This window comes from Aedes albopictus, chromosome 2 (genome assembly GCF_035046485.1).
Source record: "Aedes albopictus strain Foshan chromosome 2, AalbF5, whole genome shotgun sequence".
In the NCBI taxonomy this organism is placed as follows: domain Eukaryota; kingdom Metazoa; phylum Arthropoda; class Insecta; order Diptera; family Culicidae; genus Aedes; species Aedes albopictus.
Genome location: NC_085137.1, coordinates 267,258,827 through 267,280,869, shown reverse-complemented (window position 1 = coordinate 267,280,869; position 22,043 = coordinate 267,258,827). Strand labels below are relative to the sequence as shown.

Here is a 22,043-nt window from a genome sequence, read left to right as displayed (position 1 = left end):
AGACTCGCGGAGACATGGTTGAGCAATACGATTTTAGTGTGTTTTTCCGTGAATTAAGAGTGTACCGAGCGAATATGACGTCACGCAATCCATTGTCGCTATTGAAATCGTGACGTCATGCTCGTTTGGCTACACGAACTGACAGTTCGTTTGGCTACAGTTATCTTCGCCTTCGCGAGTCTATGGAATCTATAGTGTCTATAGGGGGGGAGGTTTGCAGAGCGTGACCATCCATACAAAAAATATTGAAGTCCCATACAAAAAGTTTGACATAGGGGGGAGGGGGGCGGTGGTTGAAAAATGTCGGTTTTTGCGTGACATAATTTGTGTATTCGAATGTCACAAGCCCGAATACCACAAGCCCGAATCTGGTAAGCTCACACTAAAGACACTATATGCAAAGACACGAAATGTTCCAATTGGAATTCCAAATTTGCTGTCAATGTCATTCCAATCGAGCAGGAGACCTGTCTAACGCGCTTTAAAAGCATTGCTCGACAGCATCATCGTCATGACGCGACAATCACCATCAACAGCAACAATCATCAGATTTCGTGTCTTTAGCATACAGTGTCTTTAGCTCACACATAGTCATGGTACACTCAAATTAATTTACTGATAGAATCTAAGTGCAGAAAGCACATAGATTTCGAACGAGAGAGAAAAAAATCATTCTATGTGTAACTAATGAAAATTGAGGGGCACAGAATCAAAGGGGTGTAAGTGACCATTTTGTCGATTTTGAGCTGAGCATATCATAAAATTCTTCAGATTTCAAGCTTTCAGGAACTTTTTTAAGATTGTTTTTACGATGATTGAAAAAATTACTATAAATCAGAGAAAATTGGGTTGATTTTGAATCTCCATACATTTTGTATGGGATGAAAAATTGGTCAAAAACTTTAAACCTCATTTACTCGAAAGTGGGTTTCTGTCACTTACACCCCTTTGCTTCTAACCCCCTCAATTAAAAGTTGCTTTATTATATTCCATTCTCTTGTTATATATTGAAAGTGTAGCAACATAAAAAGCAACCCTGTCAACATAAAAGCCAAGTACAAACATAACAAACATTAAACTAACATGGCGCACACAGGACAGACACATTTTGTGGCGACATATTCAAAACCAAGTTTTTCATGCGTGGTGTTTCGCGGACCGAGCCGTTTGCTGTTTTTGAAGGTAAGTACTTAGTTAACTCATTCAAACTTTTGAAACCTTTTCAAATTGCATGCATCCCTTTGCTTTTCTATAGAATTACACTGCATCATCGACCGTTCCTCAAACTTGTAAAACAATTCGGGAGCTGCCGGAGGCAGCTGCGACTGCGGGATGTGCCTTTTCACCGGATAATGGCCTGGCGTAAGCTGGATGTGAGTTTTGCAGTGAAGACGTGCTATATATAGACATCTGATGTATCTTATGTTAAAAGTTAAGTTTTACAAATAAAATCGGTCGTAGATTACGCAAAATTTGGATTTATTTATATGTTTAAGCTAATCCCACGTGTAAATAATGTTATCATTCGTCATAATGTAAACAATACACTGAACAAATGAAAAGCAATAGCGACGCACATAAATTCTATCATGATTAAATCGGAAAAGATTCAATAGCGCTGCACATATTTTCCAAGTGTAAAAGCAACTGGTCACAATCTAAGTGCAGAACTTTTAAATTTAATATGTTATTTATTCTGAGTGCACTTAAATTAATTTACTGATAGAATCTAAGTGCAGAAAGCACATAGATTACAAACGAGAGAGAAACAAATCATTCTATGTGCAACTAATAAAAATGTTGCAGAAGACGACCTCAGGATGCACGTGCGAGTCAAGGCATACCTCGAAATGGGTCGTTGGATGTGCAGTAGAGCTATCACCTTCCATCTCCAGGACTAAAAATATTTGCGTCTATATATATCAGCATATATCAACAATAGACGCAGACATTTTTCTTCCATAAAAGCACTGCCGGTCAGTGGGCGATGGATTGTATATACACACACATACACACACAACAATATCTTTTCTTGTTGTTATGATTCTCTGGCTTCGGCGCGGAGTATTGTATGTAATCACAGACGAACAGACGTAACACTCTGATAATTCCTATCGTACACCGATTTAACGGTTTATTTAATGTCGTTTTCGTTTTTGTAACGGTGCTACACCGCTTCGTGCTACACTTTTCACTGCAAAAACGAACATTTTCGGTGCAGTTGCCTTGGTGTGCGTGAATAAAAACCAAAATATTTACATTTTTGCAAACGTTGATTGGTGGGCACGGTATACACCCGCTACACTCGCGAATTTTTGAGTGCTGCACTATCTTGAGCGGTGCAGAAAAAGTGCTACACCGGTACAGCACGAAAATAAAAAAAACGAACACTTTCGGTGCAAAAGTGCTACACCGGTGCAGCACCACCGCAAAAACGAAAACGACATAAGGAATGATAATTGGCCAACCGGTCATCCGTGGCGCTCGTATCGTATTTATTCGAGTTTGGCATTTGCCCACTACCGCCACCTAGTTGATAGTTGGCGAAACTCAGTTCTTTTATGTAATTATATAATCTATTGAGTGGGCACTAAATAGCTTTGCTCCTTTTAAATCTCCTGGTGTATAAAGGACTATAATACTTGTGCGCAGTTTTGCTACAGGGTATATTCCCCAATCTTAGCGGGATATTACTGCGTGAAATTTATTACGAAAGTGGGTCTTTTCTTCTGAAAGGCTTAGAACGTATTGTGGATCATCACACCCGTGCTGTTCATCTGCACTCTTAGAAAAAATCATGTAAATTTAAGTTCACTTGGATGCACATAAAAGGAGCGGCACGTTTGACACAAATTTACGTCTTCTATCACAAATGAAGTCGAGCTAGCAATCGCTAGAGCCGAAGCGAGAGATAAAACATATGTAAGTAAAATAATGAACGGGATTCGAACTCTGGTCCGCTGATTGAGAGGCCCGTACTATACCTCTCGGCTGTATCACCGAGTTGAGAGACAAACGATTAATGTAAAACTGTTTCTACCTATCTGGTCAGATAGGTTTGTTGACATCTTGTGCAACCAACTCGAACTTACATGATGGATGTAAAATTGAGTCAAATTTGCCATTCAGTCATGAAATGTATACGTACGTTGATGGTTTACGTCACGCGTAAATTCCTAATTTTTTAAGAGTGTGACCAACGTGCCTCTTCATGTGAACCAACACGCCTAGAAATTTTGTAAGTCCATTGTGTCCCTTCTACACAAGGTTGTTTACGATATCGAGAAGGCATTCGCTCAAAAGCAATCTTGTTTGGGTGTTTTCTTATGTCGTTTTCGTTTTTGCGGTGGTGCTACACCGGTGTAGCACTTTTGCACCGAAAATGTTCGTTTTTGATTTTCGTGCTACACCGATGCAGCATTTTTTCTGCACCGCGCATGTTAGTGTAGCACTCAACGAATCGGAAGTGTAGCTGGTGCACACCAGAGAATTTGTTATAGAGATGCGCGAAGACTGAAACCAAAGGTTCCAATAGAGATAAGTGTAACGCTGTGTCTTATTTTACAACACTCGGCGGTGATATCGATTAAAAACGACGTTATGCGTTGAGGTCCGAAGACCAAATTGAACTGATTTATTCGGCCTGGGAAGACCCCTTTTATAGGGCCAGCCAGACTGCCAAAAGTATATCATACAATGTGTTTACATAGAACCTTATGGAAGTTTCCTGGAGTGATTTATGCTTAGGTCAGCGGACGACGCGTCGTCGTCGTCTCGATCGAACCGTCGTATGCTCATATCGATTTGGCGAGCGATACATTGTTGTAATTAATTTGCAAACGTAAGCGTTGGGATACGAACGATAGCACGTTCGTCGCGTATGTAGAATTGGCTCGTTTTGCACTACACCTTTCCCCTTTTTCAGAAGAATGGCGTAGCTATTCTGATCAAGCATCACTTAAAGAATCTTTTACAATATATTTTGTTACATTTTTATGATTCGGTTTTTATGTACTTGTATTTCTTTTTTGTTGGAAATATCGATTATTTTACAATGTATATTGTCAACTTCTTTAATTTTGAATGGACCTATAAAATGTGGCTCAAGCTTTTTCCTATTTTCGTTTGATAAATACACCAAATCTCCTACAGAAACATCTATTGGATTTAAGTTATTATTCAAATTTTGTGTTCGTTTGATTTTTTGTTCTATTAAAATTTTCCTAGCTATTTCGCTTGATTTTTGCAGTTTGAATTTTAACTCTGTGTAGTATTCGTCCAAATTATATATCGGTTCTGGTGTAACTTTTTGCATATCCTGAGGAAGTTTGGCTTTTCTACCGAATACAAGTTCAAAAGGTGTATATTCGGTATCGGTATGAGCAGTAGTGTTATAGGTAAATTCATAAAATTTAGTCCACTCATCCCAATCATTGTGGTGTACGTTGGAAAAATTTCGTAGGTATTCGTTTAAACACCTATGATTTCTTTCTAGTGCTCCAATGGATTGTGGATGGTAAGCAGTTGAGAATGTTTGTTTAAAATTAAGTATTTTACTAATCTGCTTAAGTACTTCGTTCTTGAACTCTGTACCTTGGTCAGATTTTAACTCTAAAAATGATCCATAGATAAGTATAAAATTCTGCACCAAAGCTTTCGCAATGGTATCAGCTTCCTTATTTTCTAATGGTATAATTACAACATATTTGGTTAAATCGTCTTGCAATGTTATGCAATAACGATTGTTTTTCGCAGTTCTTGGTAACGGACCTACTGTGTCAATCGAGATAATATCGAATGGTTTACAAGGTGTAGTTGTTACCAAAGATTCTTCTTTTGTCCGTTTTGTTACTTTGTTCATTTTACAAAGTTTGCAGGCCTTTACAAACTTCGTAATCGAACTTCTCATGCCTTTCCAAAAGTAAAGGTCTCTGAGTTTGAGATAAAGCCGGTTTTGTCCAATATGACCACCTGTTGGAGTCATATGGAAGTCATGTAGGATGTTATTGATCTCTTCAGAATTCGTCAATTCTTTCGGAGGGCGATATAGTATTAGTTCGAATTTACGGATGACGTCTAGAGCGATCCGTTTAAAATCTTGTAGTGGTATATGTTTTAAAATATCTTCTTGTGTCGACATTGCAATTTTTCTATTTTCCAATATTTTATTCATCTCTGAAAGAGCAAACTCTAGCGTCTGACTTTCATTTTCGTGAATAATATCTCTTTCCAGCGTTATTAAAGTTTTGCGCATATTTTCATTCATTAATTTTATAATAATCATTCCATTTTGCATGCATATTTTCATTTTATTCAATTTTTTAATGTCTGCCGGCGATTCTGTTTCATAGACAAGAAGGTGATCAAGCTTCTTTTTTTGTGAAACAGTTTTTGTTTTGTCAATTTTGTGTTGATTTTTGGTCATAGATCTAGTATGGACCATGAGAATTGATTTTGATTTAATATCATCTGAAGTTATAATTCTGGATAATGCATCTGCACCAACATTATTACTTCCTTTGATATATTGTATTTCGAAGTCATAATCTTCAAGATCTAAACGCATCTGGGTTAACTTTTTGGTAGGTTCTTTCATACCAAAGAGATACACCAGAGGGCGATGATCTGTTCTGATCATGAATCTTCTTCCATACAGATATGGTTTGAAATGATCGATGGCCCAGTGTATGGCAATCATTTCTTGTATTATTGTATGTTTTTTCGTGTCTGCATTGCTAAATGCTTTACTGGCATAAGCAATGGGTAAGTCATTTCCGTCAAAATTTTGTGACAACACCGCACCGCATCCAATGTTCGAAGCATCCGTTGTCAATACGAATTGTTTTGTAAAATCAGGATATTTAAGAATTGGTGGGTTTAATAATTTTTCCTTAAGAGCTTCAAAAGCTGCCTGACAATCATTTGACCACGTAAACTTTATATCCTTCTTTAATAAATTGTTTAACGGCCTAGCAAGTTGCGCAAAATTTGGCACAAACTTCCTATAATAATTACAAAAGGCCACAAACCTACGAACGTCATCTGCGTTAGTTGGTTTGGGATATTTTTTTATTACATCAAATTTTGAATTATCTGGGAGAATTCCATTATCTGAAATTTTATGGCCTAAGTAAGTTACTTCTGCCTTAAAAAATTGACATTTTTCGGGATTGAGTTTCAAATTATACTGTCTCAATCTTTCAAAAACTCGCTTTAAATTGTTAAGATGATGATTTATAGAGCATCCTATGACAACTATATCATCAATGTATACGAATGCACATTCAGGTGTTAAACCTGCCATGGCAATCGTCATCATGCGCTGGAAACTATTTGGGCTTATATTGAGTCCAAATGGTAAGCGCGTAAAAGCATAATGCCCAGAGGGTGTTGAAAATGCCGTATATTTTCTGGAATCAAAATCTAGAGGAATTTGATGAAATCCTGCCATCAAATCCAGAGTACTGAAGTATTTAGCTCTACCTAGTTGATCCAAAATAGTATCGATTCTAGGTAGGGGAAATCTGTCAGCCAAAATTTTTTTATTCAGCTGTCTGAAATCGACAACTAGTCTCCATTTTTTCTCACTGCTGCTCGACTTTTTGGGTACCAACAGAATTGGTGAATTGTAAGCCGAGACTGAGTGTTCAATCACATCATTTTTCAACAAATTTTGGACTTGAGATTCAATCTCCTCATTGTGCGCGTGTATATTCCTATAATTTGGGATGTATACAGGCACGTTATCTGAAAGTTCTATATTTTGTGAATAGAAGTTGTTAGTAGTGAGGTTATCTTCTCCTAACGCAAACATATCATTGTATTCGTGAATTAAATTTTCAAAAGGTTCCTTGGCTGATGCTGGTAGTTCTGAAACATTAATTTTTGATCTTATTTGATCAGTTCGGTCGGAAATATTACCGTTTTTATTGACATTTGCTACGATAAAATTCTTCAGAGGTTTCATCATAGGCTTAAAATCTTTTATAAGTACTGCTTTATCAGTAGTATTTATAAATTTAACGTATTTTGTTGATGGTGACGTCAATGTATTGCCACAGAAAATCCCTGGTTGGATTTCTTCGGCACACACTAACATATCTTCATTCAAATTTAAATCATTTATTTTTCTTACAACTTCGCAACGTTCAGGAAGTATGAATCCTCCATTGAAGTTGTCTTCAATGGGAATGTTAACTTCCTCATTATTGCATCGAATGTTCAAAATCCAGGATTCATAATCAATACTGCATTTAAATGCAGTTAAAAAGTCTCGTCCCAATATCCCATCAGTAAATATTGGAAAATTTTCTTCAACTATTTGGAACTCATGTTCCAATGCAATGGTATTTTGGAATGTTAGTTGTGTCACAGCTGATGCAACAGTTTCAATTTTATTTTCTGATATTCCAGAGATCATACATCTTCGATCTCGATTTATCAGTTGATCATGCAATATATTATTTAATTTGAATATAGAAACGTCAGCACCTGAATCGACCATAAAGGTACATGTAGAATTTGATATTCCAATATGTGCCTTTATGAAATTTGATGCTGATGGGTTTATTGTGAAAAGCGTTGAATTTGGCCTAAAAAATTTTGTGGCTGTTGAGTGTTTTGATGTTGCGTTGTTGGTTGTGGAGCGTTTGTTGCTTGTTGGGGTAACTGAGGTGTCTGACCACTTTCACTGTTCGTATAATAAATACGGGACTGAGAATGTCCTCTATATGGTCTTCTACCACGTGAAGAATAGAAATTTGCACTATGTCCTCGGTTTTGATATCGGCCTTGGAAATTTCCACGAGAATTGCCTCTGAAATTTCCACGATAGTTACCTCTGTTTCCTCTATAGTGGCCTCTGTCGAAAAAACTTCTATCTCCTCTGATGTGTCCACGATGTACTTGACCTCGTTGGACAAACATCAGTTGAGAGTGGTTGGCATTAGAAGAACTTTTCTCATTTTCTACAGTTTTCTCGATGGCCGCAGACAAGGTTTTAAATTCTGCTGCCTTTAATAAGATTTTTGTTTCTGGGTTTTTCACTCCTGTGTAAAGAGCTTTTACCCCTTGTTTAATTGCCATTTTTTGGGCTGTATCAACTGGTATTTTCTCAGCAATGTATGCTCTTTCGAGCTGCTGAGTGAGTTTCTCGACGCTATCTGTAAATTTGTTAATGTCTCCTATTTGTTTCAAATCTTGAAGCTTTGCAACAAAAACATCAGGTGATGTTTTTGATGTACATTTTGCTTCTAATTCATTGATTATCTCATCGAAATTTCGTGGATTTTCACCTACTGCTGCTCTTGCTTTTCCAGATAGTTTCGATAGTACTACCTGTACGGCTGCAACGGTATTATCATTAGTCAGAATTGTCTTTCCTGCTTTAAGAGCAGAGATAAAGCTTGATAAATTATCATTTGATCCATCGTATGATGGAATCAAAGATGAGATTGTTTTGATTGTTTCAATAATATTAGCCATTTCTTCCTCCTGATATTCTTCTTCTAACTCTTCTTTTTCCCCTTCTACTCTGTCTTCTTCTTCTACTTCTTCTTCTTCTTCTTTTTCGATTGTTCCTGCTTCTTCTACTTTACTTTCTTCTACCCCTGATTCTAGTGCTGTCCGTGAAATTCCTAATTGTTCGTTCTCGTTTAGTAATGTCAATGATTGGTTGATTTTTCCACAAATTTCTGTACCCTTTTTTATAACTGCCTCATTTTGCAGATCTTTATTAGTTTTTAGAATGTTAGCCTTTTCTTCAAATCACTTAAATATTTCACCTTTTGTAGTCGCGTTTCCTCTGAAAATCGGTTGTACTTTTTCAAACTTTCCAAATATTTATTAGAAATTTCATTTATTTGGAAAAATTCGTCCATTGAAATTAATTAAAATCTTCTATGAGGTAAATTGAAGGAGGTTTCCATGTTTAATTTTACCTTATCTTGAAGTCGGAGCAGGATCAGGTGACACCCAGCTGGCACGGCCCCTATTGTCGCTAGGTCGTTGGTATCTTATTTTTGTTGCTCGAGGTTTAATGCTTGCCTTCAGTTGCATAGCCAGCATTTTAACCTCATCCACTGGTATTTTTACGCGTGCGCCCCACTGGCGCATGTTTTCGTCTGAACGGTTGACGTTTAGTGGTATATATTCAATACCATCTTTTTTCACTTTTTGTCCAGTAGATTTTTGTGTGGTTTTTACTTTTTCAATTACACTTTTTAGTTTTTGTTCACTTGTCGGTGCACCTTTTACTTGTTGTTCATTTCTTGGTCCGAATTTTCTTACGAGTTCTTCTCTTTTTTGGCTTACTTCTTCTAATATTAGGCCATGGTAAGCCTGCACATTTGAGGTACGATTTTTCTTCATTTCACTTTATTTTTCTTTGTCAATGTTTTAAACTTTGCTTAATGTTTCTGAGGATTTGCATCCTTTTTCGAAAGCTCTGCGCCTGACGTGTTTTGCGTGCCATTTGTAGGCAGTCACAGATAGTTGTATAATATTAAGAGCAAGAAGGATCCACAATTTTATGGCATGTTCTTCATGCAGGATACTGTGATCTTCTAGCTGGTTCACTATATTCACTTGTGGGTCGCCGCTGATTGATGTTGTTTTGGACTGTTGTTTTCCCATCACGAGTTACGCAATCACTTTGAAAATTTCAGCAAGCGTTCCTTAACGAATCACACAGTCACAGAATTTTCCTCGGAGAAGGTTCGGCCACTTGGCACGGTCAGCCATGTAACGCTGTGTCTTATTTTACAACACTCGGCGGTGATATCGATTAAAAACGACGTTATGCGTTGAGGTCCGAAGACCAAATTGAACTGATTTATTCGGCCTGGGAAGACCCCTTTTATAGGGCCAGCCAGACTGCCAAAAGTATATCATACAATGTGTTTACATAGAACCTTATGGAAGTTTCCTGGAGTGATTTATGCTTAGGTCAGCGGACGACGCGTCGTCGTCGTCTCGATCGAACCGTCGTATGCTCATATCGATTTGGCGAGCGATACATTGTTGTAATTAATTTGCAAACGTAAGCGTTGGGATACGAACGATAGCACGTTCGTCGCGTATGTAGAATTGGCTCGTTTTGCACTACATAAGTGACATTTCAACACACGAACACTAGCGCAAATTTTTCCTCACACAAAAGTGCACGCCGATTGAAAGGCTATTCAGATTGCATATGCAAATATTACCCAATCGAATTGGGTAAAACGGGTAAATAATGATAAAACTAACGTCCGGGGCAAGAGTGCAAATATTTTCCTCGCAGTTTCACAACTACATCTACTAAAAAGGCACGCATACATTTGAACGTGATTACCTCTATTGAATCGTCAAACGCGGTCCCAATCGAACAAATTCAAGGAAAGAACAACATGGGAAACAAAGCGCAACATGAAAGTGGGTTAGTGCAAAGCATGACGTCACTTGTTTGCTTGACATCTTATGTACAGATCGGACTAACACGCACGCGAAAGTATAATTTTGTTTATCGCAAAAATTGATTGTTGTTGGGCGAGATGTAAATAAACATAACCAAAATCCTCTTCGCGCTTCTCTATAACAAATTCTCTGGTGCACACCAATCAGCGTTTGCAACGTTGTCAATATTTTGGTGTTTACACACCAATGCAACTGCACCAAAAATGTTCGTTTATTCAGCGAAAAGTGTAGCACGAGGCGGTGTAGCAACGCCGCAAAAACTAAAACGGCATTAGATGTCGAGGATGCCTTTGACAACCTGTTTTTCGATGCCATATTGGAAGCCACATGGAGTCATGGTATACCAAATATGAATATATATATTCAATCACGTATGTGGCAACCCTGATCCCACCTAATGCATCTGACAGGAGCCAACATCTATCGTGTATCCACAATGGAATCCTTTGTGGATACACAAATGTTTACATACAAGATGTTGGATTCTTAGAGCCGATGCACACGGGCGGCGCGTGCACGCAGCGTGAATCAACGCGCGTCGCCGCAGCGTTCCTGTGGGGCATGCGTTGACATTGCGTGACGCACACGGTGCGGCGCGGTTGCGGTGCGGTAGCGTTGCGTTCTCGTGTGCATCCTCCCATTTGATTGTGTGTAACTCAGGACGCACTTGCGTGCACGCTGCGTGGACGCGCCGCCCGTGTGCATCGGCTCTTAAACATGGCGGCCTCGCACCCTGGTGTATTCAATGATTTCCAATTGGATTCACCGAATGCTGAAAAACCGATACTCTTCTCGACATTGCGTCTAGCAGTGGTTAGGAGATTGAGTGTTCGTTAATGCAGGGGAAGTCTTGTCACCGCTTTTGTAGAAACTCGTGGCAGATTACTTCGTACTTCGGCGGTGCGTTCATGTGTGTTAGCGGAAATGCTTCTCGCACTCTTCTTCTTCGGATGAGATGGATTCTTGATGATGATTATGATGGTCCCGTCATATACCCCTACATAAGTTTGAGCTGGACGATATATCTTTAAGATAATTATTAATTACTTATGATCAATGAAATCAGATTTGCAAACATAATACGGTTTGATTATTTTTACAGATATAAGCAACATTAAAATTTGTAAAACTATACAGCAAAAACATACATTTCAAAATACTGCTGCTATCAACTACAGATGTTTGCAAGCGTTACTAGTGATCATGAAAGATCAAAAAATCGAAAATATTACGAGGATTGATAACGCTCGCGCGATGTCAAAGCAATCCGCAATTTTCTCATTCTCAAGAAATTCCCGAAATTCAACTAGACAACTCACTATTTATCTACAGAATGTTTCAACAGTAAAAATATTCCATATGATAAACAAATACAAATTTTTCATCAAAGTTGTCTAAGAACCATTTTTAGAGCTTTAAGAAACGCACATTTTCGTGCACTGAGAATGTTGCTACGTCATTCCGTTCAAAATATATTGGTGATTTTCTAGAAAAAATATGCACTTTTCAAGTATTTTTCACTTGAGTTACAAAAATAACACCCCTCTAATTTTTTGATATGTTTTAAAGGGTGTCCACGGTGAATTGGCACACAGAAAATAGTGTATAACTTTTGATTGCGTTCGCCAAAATAGCAATTTTTTAACCATGAACAGTATATTATGTGTAGGTAATTCCATAAAATTTTCATTAAAATCGGTTGAGTATTGGCGCATATATTGTCGATATCATAAAATGAGATTTTAAAAAATTTGGGCACCCATTTCAAAAAATTGCTTAGACTATAACTTTTTCGTTACCTCATCAAAACATTTGAAAATTTCACTCGATATTCTTAACATAGTATCAATTAAGTGGTAAAAATTTGATCGAAATCGGTTCAGTACTTTTTTAGTAAATATCCCAAGCTCAAATCACTTCAAGGTAAATTTTAGGTACTTTTTGACCATTTTTAGTTCCGCGTGCACTATTTTGACTGTCCCGATTTTTATAAAACTTTGACAGTGTAAAATTGTCGTGTTAAACTGTTTACAGTGAATATTTCTGCATTAACATGTCTAAAGGGTCTAACTCGTTTTGTAAACAAACATTGTTTCTGTCGCTGTAGGGCTCATCTTGATCCACCCACGCATCTGGGGGCCGTTATCAGAAAGAGCAAAGTTAGATCTTTCTGATAACGGCCCCCAAATGCGTGGGTGGATCGAGATGAGCCCTAAAGCGACAGAAACAATGTTTGTTTACAAAACGAGTTAGACCCTTTAGACATGTTAATGCAGATTTGTTGAGTACTTTCAAAGTAAGAGCAGTTTGAATTTCACTCAAAGACCACATCTGCTTATTGTGACATAGTGCGACATATATGGCCATAACTTTTTATCGGTATGATCAAATTGAATGAAATTTTGACAAATTATTTCTACATACATACTTTACGTACATAAAAATTTTACAAATCGTATATATTTTTTTGTGATGCAGAAACTCATTTCTCGCCAGTTTTCTTTACATTTTACTTTACCCTTTGATTCCACCAGGTTTTTTTTATAGCTTCGCCTATTTGCAAGACTTCCATGTATCTTCTTCAGCTAAAAGTTTCTATTTTTTAAAATCTTTTGTTTTTTTATCTTCAAATACTTCTTGGATGAAGCTTACCTTGTCTCCTTCAAGCAACAGCATCAGTAAATATTCCTAAAACATACATCCCCGTATCAATATTCATCTCTTTTATATACAAATAATTAAATGCTATATTTTTTAGTAGATATACCATAGCGGGTTCTAAAGAACAATTGTTCATTTTATTTTTAAATGGTTCAAATGCACTTGACCCATGTATCATTTGTTTAAGAACCATGGAAAACCTTCAATAGTAACACATACAGTATTCGTTTTTCTTCCATATTTATTGTTATTCTGTTCATTAACTATTTGCCATGCAGTGAATTGTCTTAAAAACTGGAGAATACATTGACTGTTTCCTTTACTGTATTGCCAAAAAATTGTTCGAGAAAACGAGTGATTTTTTTTATGGTAACCAATCTTAACCGCCTATTCTATATACTGTAAATTGCCGGATTACTATTTCTCAAACTGGCAAATATGCACATGGTGTGGTTATCTTACTGTTATCTCGGACAGTCGGAGAATTGGATAAATTATAATTCAAGCAGGAAAATGAGGCTTGCTTAAAACAATAAAACACATGTTTGATTTTCAAACTGACCATTTACTTATTCCAAAGTTATATCTTTGTTCTTACGTAGAGTTTATCGATCAAAACAACCAATTCCTATCATTCCATATAACGTTAAAAACTTCATTTGTATCAACAAAATGAGGGCCACAAACGTGGCCCGGAAGCACTCACACATCTTTAAAGTTCTTACCCCAACATCGCCACAACGAAGAAAGTGTAACAAATCCATCACTTCAACTTCCAAGTGCAGTTTTGGCTGTGATGGATAACGCTTCCATCCGCTCGATGAGTGTCTAAAAATAGATTTCCGAGCTGCCGCAGAAGCAGCCATCACCAATACAATCACATTCCGGCTTTGTTAGAGGCAAAAGGACAGTTGTTTAAAACAATCCGGTTTTTTGTGTTGAAACTACCAAATGAGTCTTTATTCTAACAAACTGTCAAAAATTTCGGCAAATGAAAATAATATTATTTGTATTATCAAACAATGGAACAGTTCAGTTTTAACTAGAAATCTGTTTGTCGCTATAGCAAACTGAAACATTGTTTGATTTGAACTAGAATTTAATTGTGTTCACAATTTATTTTTCTACGTATTGTTTATGGTCATCTACAGTATGAGAATCGTGACAATTCAATTATGCGGGAACAAAATGATCCTGGTTGTAAAATAAACCTTATTCCACTTCACATAAATACTCTACAGCTCATCTAATACCAGCTGCTGATTTCGATTATACAATCTTGGGTGGAGTTTTCCAGATTCCAGTAATATCCAGAAAGTATCAAAATCAGTGAGCATTTCAAAAATACTCTACTCTAAATCTTAGCCATTTCACATATTTACAGCTGGAGGATAAAGTTTTTAAGCCTCCACAAAAATTCGCCAATCAACACAATCTGTAAATGTTTAAGCTATATCGAGCTACATTTCTATATGACTTTTCTATCTCGGTTATTGGGACTTTGATTATGCTTCCTTGCAAATGACAACATCAACAATTTGTTTTCGTGATGACTTTATATCAGCTGATAAAAAAACTGTTGGAAATAATATTCTCTGGCTTGTGAGCCCTTCGATCAGAACTTTTCATAGATCAGTCTGAGTCAAAACAAAGAAAAAAAACGAAAATTTAAGGGCATCATCAATTGGGTTCAATTGAAAACTTTTAGGTAATTTGTGAGGTACTTCACTTTTTCTCTCACCAAGTATCCTTTATTATCTTTATTATCGCCAGCTTCTGTGACATTTACTCATGGTAGAATTTCGCACGCAAAACTGTCAAACTTTACCAGTTCGCTTTTTTAATATTTCTTGCTACACTACATTGCTTTCGCATCTACGAAGCGGTCATTTTCCGCAGCAACTGTCTTTTTCTCTCACGTCAGTTCGCATTCGTATACAAGCAGGTCTGTCCTTTTTCTCGCCAGACTGCATAAAAACATGACTGTTCTTTCGATGAGTTGTAGACCGTGCCAAACGGACATTTTTCTCATATTATATATTATAACTTTTGCCAGTCTGTCCTTTTAACACATCAGATTTCAATCGCACTGACGAAGCTGTCCTTCTCATCGCCAGCTCGTCTTCACTTCAGCGAAACTGTCCTTTTTTCACTCCAGTTAACTTTCATTTGCCAGCAAGTCTGTCCTCTTTCACATCAGATTGCACCTTTTACTGCCAATCAGATCAACATTGGCAGAGATAATCGAGCACTGCATCCATTATGTGTGACTTAGTGGTCGTGCGGCTAAGGTCACCAAGCCTTTAGTCGCATCGTGCTAAGGAGCGCGGGTTCGATTCCCGCCGCAGCTGTCAGGAAAACTTTTCGGCTGTGCCACTGGGCGTTGCATGCTAGTCCGTTGTCTAGTGTCGTGCTTCCTTCAAAGAGCAAATAGCTCACTGGAAGCATTGAACGTGTCCGTGTCTCTTTAATCCTTCAATGCCTTGTTCCAGCACTTCTTGCTTTATTAGCTTGCTAGTTCGCCAATTTATTTTCAATCGGTTTATCTGTCATTCAAATGCCACTGATTTTGACTCTCGAATTCACTTTTACAAATCTGTCCTGTTCCAGTCCAATTATTGGTAAATTTATATGATCAAAGCTGTCCTACCTCGCGCCAGCCTACAAAAAATCTACTTTTTCTTGGCATCCATTCTCTTCCTGTTTCAAGCAAAACTGTCTTTTTGCAGCGCCAGTTTGCCAATAACTTTTTCCGGTTATAGTAAATCTGTCATTAAAATTGCTTTTAAATGCAAACTTGTAAGTTCAATGTCTGCCGTCAGATCATCCTGAGTTAATGTCTCATCGAACATTTGCAATCGCTCAGTTTTTCTTGGTTTGGGAAATCTTCCCTGACCACGTCAAATTGCTGTTTCCAAAGTTCCAACAAACTGTCCTTTTCACGCGCCAGTTTGCCAATATTTTTTCATCTAAGCATATCTGTCCTGCTCACGCCAGATTGCTTCATGTTCATTTGATTTATGCAAGACTGTCCTTTTCACACGCCAGTTTGCTATTTTATTCTTATATTTTAATCAAGCAAATCATTCCTTTTCCGCCAGTTTGCTTCCTATTTGTCTACATGCCAGTAATCTGTCCTTTATCTCGCCAGATTACTACAGAAGAGCAAAACTGTCCTTTTTACACGCCAGTTTGCCATTTTATTCTTTTATTTTATCAAGCAAATCAGTCCTTTCTCGCCAGATTGCTTACACTATTTTTCCACATGCAGGTAATCTGTCCTTTTCCTCGCCAGATTACTGCAGAAGAAGAGCAAAACTGCCCTTCACACCAGCCTGCATACAATTATCACACTTTTTCACTTCTATTTCCACTTCATTTTCTTCCGGGAGATTGCTTCGCCAATTGTTGTGACCAGTGGGAAACGGTCCCGCTTAATATCTTTGTGCTCCGACGAATAAAGCGGCGCCACCCGCTTATTCATCGTCGGAGCCAACTTTTGCTTCCAAGTGTTCTGCTGCTGCTGCTCGTGTCGTGCTGCTGCCAATCGTCTATCAACTGACTCGATCACAGCTCGGCGCGCAGTTTGCGTGGCAAGTCGACAGTCGACATTCCATTTTTTTTGACAATCAATCCGACTGTGAAGCATTGAGCAATTTCGGAACATAGTAATGGGAGCACTTATTTTTTTTATATCGAATATATGTAGATACTTTATTTGATGTATTTGTTTGGGGCATTATTTTATAATTTATGTTTCCAATCTCTTACTCTACAACGTGTTTACATACAACGTCATGGAGACACCGTTGGCGAATGATTTCAGCATCACCTGTTATCAGAAAAAGTCAATAATTGTATTTTGATCAAAACTATAGTTTACCGTGCAATGCGACATTTCTCAAAAAAAAAAAAAAAAAAAACGTTGAATGTCGAAGTTTTTTGTTCCCATCAAGGGGACGGCAAACTATTTTTTTCACTATGGAGTTTGACAGGTTGGATTGTGCCTCCTTAAATGGAACATAAATTTATGCTCCAGCCAAAATATTCACAAACACAGTCGTGAAATTTGAATGTTTACCCTTTTACGAGGGATATTGGTGCAAAACGCTTGTATCACATTAGATCTCATAAAATTGTTGATCATGAAAAAGCGGCATATTTGATAATTTTCAATTTGAGACTGTCAATATTTAGGTAAAGTTCCTACAGAGAGTAGGAATTGTTTGTGAAAAAACACACAACACCTCTTTTCGCAAACATTGTTCACCCAAGAGCGTTTTTCCTTATTTTCTCCCGCTGCTGTATTGAGTGAATGCTAGTATTAGTGAGCTCTGGTTGCACATGATAAGCGGCAACAAAATCAGATCACCATAGCACCCGCGTGGTTCCCATATATCGATTAATAAATAATCGATTTACAATATTCAAGAAAATATTGTGCATCCTAGCTTAATCACTCAGATGCTGCTGATCTGAGTCAGCCGCCATAAGATTGCGCCCGTTTGATTTGTACACGGCGGCTGACAGCTCCACCCGGCGGCTGCAAAACAGTTTTAGCCAAGGTGCACACCGTGTGCAAATCATACGTGCGCGGTCTGGCGCGATCTGAGGCTGCGCGTTTCGAACGCAGCTTGCTGAGAATCTAAGATAAGCGCGACAATATTTCATTAGATTACAGAGAACAGACGTCCATCTTTGCTTTCTGCCTTGTGTCAAACTTTGCAATGGTCTGATATGACATTATGCTCTCGTTGTGTGGCGCTAGCGTTCCATCACTTTCATTGTTGTGTTTTTCTTTTTACTTATTCGTTTATTTGGAAGGCTCGCGCGCCACATGAGCATAACTGAGCCGAAATCTTTTGTTTTTTTTTACAATGATTTTACATTTTACTGCCTTAAGTTATGTTAGTTTGGGAAGTTGAAGTACTCGCGGCTGTTTCGAGGTTAAGGATTGAGAAAAAAATAAAATTCGGAAGGAGGGATTTATGGGTTTACAACTAAATTATTTGCTAACTTATACTAAAACATTGATGGGACAAATTATCCATATCTGTAACGGAACCAAAAAGAAAGGACTTTATCGGTAGAAAACGACAAGAAGAGGACAAACGGAAGGGGGGTGACGACAGACAGGGGCGAACAACAAAACCAAAAGGCGGACAACGAAAACAAGGAACGTATTACATCAAACTCTGTCATCAACACGTTTCAAAAACTGGTAAATCAGGTTCATGTATTCCAAACCAAGTCCTGCCAACACTTCTCTAACGGGTTTCTGTTGTTTTCCTCGGACCAGGAGAATTTCATGCAGCTCGGATCTGACCTCACGATACTCATTGCATCCCCACACGACATGTTCGATATCCTGGTAAGCTACGCTACAGACACAGAGATTGCTTTCTGAGAGCCCAATACGGAAGGTATGTGCATTCAACAAATAGTGGTTGGACATCAGCCGACACATTACTCGAATGAAATCGCGGCCTAAATCCAACCCTTTGATCCATGGCTTCTTCGACACCTGTGGAATGATGGAGTGCAACCATCTACCCATCTCTCCATCTCTCCATTTGTGTTGCCAGCTGATCAAGGTCTCCTGACGGGCCAATGCAAAAAATTCGTCGAAGGCGATTTGACGCTCGTAAATATCGCCTCCGCTAGCGCCCACCTTAGCCAGAGAGTCCGCTTTCTCATTGCCCGGAATTGAGCAATGTGAAGGGACCCAAGCTATGGTGATGATGTATGAGCGTTTGGACAAAGCACTCAAGACTTGGCGTATTCCATTCAGGAAGTACGCTGAGTGCTTCATCGGTTTCATTGACCGAACAGCCTCCAGAGAGCTTAGACTGTCGGTAAAAATGAAGTAGTGCTCAGGTGGAAGAGTGCAAATGTACTCTAAGGTGTAGTATATAGCCGCTAGCTCAGCAATGTATACCGAACATGGCTTTTGAAGCATGTAGGTGGCGCTATGAAATTCGTTGTAGACACCGAAACCACTCGAATCATCGGTTTTCGAACCGTCTGTGAAGAACTGTCTGTCCCCGCTAACATGCCCGAACTTACTTGAAAAAAATTGTGGAATACACACGGAACGAAAAGATTCTGGTATTCCGGTGATCTCATCCTTCATGGACAGATCAAGATCTACAGAGCAACTGTCGAAGTTTGAGAAGTTGTCACGATTGGTGTTAACCGGAGATGGGCTTACCTCCAGCGTCATGTACCAGTAGTACACACTCATAAAACGAGTTTGAGGGTTCTGTTCGAGCAGCTTTTCGAAATTTTCTATGACCAATGGATTCACAACCTCGCATCGGATGAGGAACCGGAACGATAACTCCGCAAAGCGGTCTGTCAGAGGCTGTACACCAGCGAGTACCTCTAAACTCATAATGTGAGTTGAGTTCATGCAACCTAACGCGATCCGAAGACAACGGTACTGAACCCGTTGAAGCTTCAGCAAGTGTGTTTTCGCCGCGGATTGAAAACAGAAGCTACCGTATTCTATTGTTTGGTACAGCCTGATCAGATCTTCCGGATGTGCTCCCCACCAAGTTTCGGTAATAGTTCGCATAAAGTTGATTCGCTTTTGGCATTTCTGTATCAGATACACAATGTGCTTCCCCCAGGTGCATTTGGAGTCGAACCAGACGCCGAGATATTGAGAAGGCATGCTATGAGTGATTGTCTTACCCATCAGATGGAGCGGAAACTTTGCCGGTTTGTGTTTTTTAGAAAAGACAACCATCTCAGTTTTCTCCGGAGAGAATTCGATACCCAGCTTGAGAGCCCAAGTAGACAAATTGTCCAAAGTATCCTGTAGTGGTCCTTGCAGATCGACTGCTATTGATCCCGTTATAGAAACAACACAGTCATCCGCAAGCTGTCTTGACGTGCAATTTTCCATGAGACAATCATCTATGTCTCTAACATAAAAATTGTAAAGAAGGGGGCTTAGACATGAACCCTGGGGGAGACCCATGTAGCTAATTCGTGAAACTGTCAAGTCGCCATGAGCGAAACTCATCTGCTTCTCAAACAGCAAATTATACAAAAAGTTGTTCAAAATTGGTGAAAGGCCACTTCCGTGTAGTTTGTCGGAGAGAACATCGACACAAACTGAATCAAAAGCTCCCTTAATATCCAAAAACACTGAGCCCATTTGCTGCTTTTGAGCAAAGGCAAGCTGAATTTCTGAAGTAAGCAACGCAAGACAGTCATTCGTTCCTTTGCCTCTGCGGAAACCAAATTGTGTATCAGACAACATGCCATTCGATTCAACCCATTTGTCCAGTCGAAAGAGAATCATCTTCTCCAACAACTTTCGTAGACAAGACAACATCGCGATTGGACGGTACGAATTATGATCCGACGCGGGTTTCCCGGGTTTTTGAATAGCTATCACTCTCACTTGCCTCCAATCATCCGGAATGATGTTGTTATCCAGGAACTGATTGAACAAGTTCAACAAGCGCCTCTTAGCGACGTCGGGGAGGTTTTTAAGCAAGTTGAACTTAATTCGATCCATTCCTGGAGCGGAATTGTTACATGAAAGAAGAGCAAGTGAGAATTCAACCATCGAAAACGGCCTATCCATGTCGTCCCTATCCTCGGAAACATCCCGAATTATTCGCTCCACGGGTACGGAATCTGGACAAACTTTTTTTGCGAACTTGAGAATCCACCGAGGAGAGCTTTCTCGATTCTCGTTTACCGACGACGCGTTACGCATTCTTCTCCCGACGTTCCAAAGAGTTCTCATTGATGTCTCGCGCGATAAACCCTCGACGAACCGACGCCAGTAACCGCTTTTCTTCGCCTTGACCAAGTTCTTGAACTTGCTTTCAAGGGAAACGTACCGCTTAAAGTTTTCAACCGAACCGCGTTTCCGAAACTCTTTGAACGCAGCGGATTTCTCGCGATAGATTTCTGTACACTCGCTATCCCACCACGGATTGGGGGGTTTCCTGCGAGCCGAAGGACCTGGAACTGGCCGACGTTGTGCCTGAAGCGCGCTACTGATGATCAGTTCTGATAGAAACTGATACTCTTCCCGCGGTGGAAGAATTTCTACCGATTGTTCACCGTCGATAATTGCTTCCGCGTACTTTCCCCAGTCAATGTGTTTCGTGAGGTCGTAGGAAATGTCGATAGATGGAGGTTGACGTGAACCATTGGAAATAGAAACAACGATCGGAAGGTGATCACTACCATGGGGATCCTGGATAACCTTCCATGTACACTCCAGCGATAGTGAGCTCGAACAGATTGAGAGGTCTAATCGGCTGTCTCTAGGACTGCCATCTTTAGCTGGAGGTGTCACTCGCGTAACTTCTCCGGTGTTCAAAATTGTCAAAAAAAGTCGTCGCAGAGGTCATATATCAAAGTTGAACGGCTGTCATCGTACAGTTCCCCCCAGCCTGTACCATGGGAGTTGAAATCTCCCATGAGCAGCCGAGGCTCGGGCATAACCGAGCAGATGTGGGCGAGATCCCTGTGAGATATTGCAGTTCTCGGTGGAAGATATATGGAGGCAACACTGAGGGTTTTACCTCGGATAGTCACCTCACATGCGACGGCTTCGATGCCTGTCATCGGTTGAAAATCGACTCTGTAAAATGAGTGCTGCTTTTTGATCCCTAAAAGCACCCCTCCGTACGAGTCGGACCGATCAAGACGGATAATGTTGAAATCGGAAAAAGGTAAGGTTACATCGGGTGTCAGCCATGTTTCGGATAGCGCAAAAACATCGCATTGTAAATTGTTAATTAAAAATTTGAAAGAGTCTAATTTTGGTACGATACTACGACAGTTCCAGTGTAGCACAGAAATCATATCTTCGACCTCGGTGGTTAAATTAACCATCGAAAGATACGAATGTCGCAAGGAGGGGCATTTTAGAAGCCAACTGCTTCAAAAGAGGA

The 22,043-nt window shown here is 39.2% G+C and overlaps 1 protein-coding gene and 1 long non-coding RNA gene across 8 annotated transcripts in view; one reads left to right on the top strand and one right to left on the bottom strand.

The window, feature by feature from the left end:
• LOC109402987 (liprin-alpha-1) overlaps positions 1-22,043 on the bottom strand; it is a 545,355-nt gene that overhangs the window by 181,586 nt on the left and 341,726 nt on the right. The window lies entirely within an intron of this gene.
• Positions 1-22,043, top strand: part of LOC134288983 (uncharacterized) — a 487,443-nt gene that overhangs the window by 180,561 nt on the left and 284,839 nt on the right. The window lies entirely within an intron of this gene.